At 39.0% G+C, this 3,016-nt stretch overlaps 1 pseudogene; it reads left to right on the forward strand.

The window, feature by feature from the left end:
* The first annotated feature begins 1,970 nt into the window (after positions 1 to 1,970).
* LOC121138959 lies at positions 1,971 to 2,536 on the forward strand (annotated as a pseudogene).
* Positions 2,537 to 3,016: the final 480 nt, after the last annotated feature.

Here is a 3,016-nt window from a genome sequence, read left to right on the forward strand (position 1 = left end):
TGGATGAAGAAAAAGGATCCATCCTTCTGCTATATCCAAGAATTATGCATTAGCTTTAAGTATAGATATAATTCAAAAATAAAAGGATAAAAAATATTCCAAGCAAATGGACTGACAAGCAACTTGATGCATCCACTTAACTATCTTCAAACCAAAACTCATTAGGAGAGATGGGAAGAACATAACATAATCATCAAAAGAAAAATGCACTGAAAGATACTGTATTTTTAAATTTTTTTATTTTATAACCACTCTTATTTAAATACCAATCCCCTCATTCCCTTGCCCTCTCATCCTCCCATGCACCTCACCAACTCCTCAATCCATCCCCTACCCACTCTCCAGGGATAGTGAGGCCCTTCACCAGGGACCATCAAAGTCCAGTCACACAATTTGGGGGAGGCCCCAGGCCCTCCTTCCAGTATCTGGGCTGCAATAGTATCCCTCCATAGAGAATCGGCTCCCAAAGTCCATTTGTGCTCTAGGGATAAACACTGGCTCCACTGTTAGAGGTCCCATAGACTGCCCTAGCCTCCTAGTTGTCACCCGTATCAGAGGGCTTAGTTTGGTCCAATGCTGGTTCCACAGCTTTACGGCTAGGGTCTCTGTGCTCTCAGTAGGTCAGTTCAACTGTTTCTGTGGGTTTTTTCAACAGTGTCTTGGCTCCTTTGCTCATCCCTCATCCCTCTTCACACTTGGATTCCTGGATTATGTTTCCTTGTTTAGCTATAAGTGTGTGTTGGGCTTCGATAAGATACTGGATGAAGGCTCTAGGAGTGGCAAACAAGGTAGTCTCAATCTCATTATAAAGGAAGGACATCAAAGACAGCCTCTCCACCTCTGCCTAGATTCTTAGTTGTAGTCATCCCTATGCATCCACTAACATTTCTCCTGTGCCAGCCCTCTCTCCAAACATATACCAGCTCACTCTGTGAAGGCATCATCTTTCTTGCCCTCCTCTATTCCTCCACTGTCTCAGTCCTCCATTCTTCGGTTGAGGGACATCTAGGTTGCTTCCAGGTTCTGACTATTACAACAACAATGCTATGAACATAGTTAAACATATGTCCTTGTTGTATGAATGTGCATTCTTTGGGTACATGCCAAAGAAAGGAATTGCTGGATCTTGAGGTAGACATTGCAATTTTTAACATCTGTGCACCGAAAACAAGAACACCAATGTTCACAAAAAATTGCAGCACCTTAAATAACATATTGACTTTCATACTGTGGTAGTCAGAGACTTCACAATACTCAGCTCTCACCAAACCATAATTCAAGCATGAAAATGCTGAACCTAATTTATGTCATGAAACAAATGAACCTAACAAATTTTACAGAATCTTTCACTCATATAAAAAAATATACCTTCTTTTCAGCATCTCTTGGAACTTTTCCAAAACTGACTACTTACTTTGACACAAAACAAGTCTCAAGAGATACACAAAAATATTGAAATATTACCCTACTTCCTATCCAACTACCACAAAATAAAACAGAATATTGATAACAGCAGAAACAACAGAAAGCATAAAAACTGGACAATTAACTTCTGAGCAAAAAATGGGCCAAGACAGAAATAAAGAAGGAAATAAAAGACTTTCTATAATTCAATAAAATGAATACACTACATACCCAACTTCAGGGACACAATGAATGAGTTTGTAATAGGTAAGTTCATAGCACCAAGTGCCTACATTCAATAAAAATAGAGAGAAATATTATACTACTAAATTAACAGTACACCTGAAAATTATACAACAAAAAGTAATCATACCCAAAAGAAATACTTGCACAGAAACAATCAAACTCAGCTAGTATCAATAAGATAGAAAGAACAACAAAAACATTGTAAAGAATCAATTAAAATGTTGGTTGTTTAAGAAAATCAATAAAGACTCTCTGCTCCACTCTGCCCTAGACACAGCCACATTCTCCTTTTGCAGTGCCAGTCTCATTCCTGAGACATAATGGTGAGGGTCAGAGTGAACAGATTTGGCCTTACTGGACACCTAGTTACCAGGGCTGTCTTCAATTCTGGCAAAGTGGACATTATTGCCATCAATGACACCTTTATTGACCTCAAATACATGGTCTACATGTTCCAGTATGAATCCACCCATGGCAAGTTCAAAGGCACAGTCAAAGCTGAGAATGGGAAGCTTGCTTGTCACCATTTTCTAGGAGCAAGTTCCTGCCAACATCAAATGGGTTGATGCTGGCACCGAGCATGTTGTGGAGTCTACTGGCATGTTCAACATCATGGAGAAGACTGGGGTCCACTTGAAGGGTGGGGCCAAGAGAGTCATTATCTTCACCCCTTCTGCTGATGGCCCCATGTTTGTGATGGGTATGAATCATGACAAGTACAACTCCTTCAAGATTCTCAGCTATGTTTCCTACACTACCAACTGCTTAGCCCCCCCTGGCTAGGGTCATCCATGACAACTTTGGCATTGTAAAAGAACTCATGACCACAGTCCATGCCATCACTGACATCCAGAAGACTGTAGATGGCTCCTTTGGGAAGCTGTGATGTGATGAAGGCAGTATGTAGCAGATGCATAGCCAACATCAAATTAAATGGAGAGAAAAATCAAAGCAATTCCAGTAAAATCAGGAGAAAGCCAAGTTGTCTACTCTCTTCATATGTACTCAATATAGTGATTAAAGGCTTATGTAGAGCAATAAGATAACCAAAGGAGATCAAAGAAACACAGATTGGAAAGGAAGAAACCAAGTATCCTTGTTGTCCTATAATATGAAAATATACATAACTGACCTAAAGTTTCACCAGAAAACTCCTATAACTTATAAACAAGTGCAACCAATTAGGTGGATTAAAAATTTAATTTACAGAGATAAATAACCTTCCTATATACAAATGGTTAGTGGACTGAGAAAGAAATCAGAATAGCATTTTTATAATAGCCTCAAATAGTATAATATCTTTGAGTAACTATAATCAAGCAAATGAGAGACATGAATGATAAAAAATAAGACACTGAAGAAATTT

Source organism: Mesocricetus auratus, unplaced genomic scaffold (assembly GCF_017639785.1).
Source record: "Mesocricetus auratus isolate SY011 unplaced genomic scaffold, BCM_Maur_2.0 Super-Scaffold_6730, whole genome shotgun sequence".
NCBI lineage: Eukaryota > Metazoa > Chordata > Mammalia > Rodentia > Cricetidae > Mesocricetus > Mesocricetus auratus.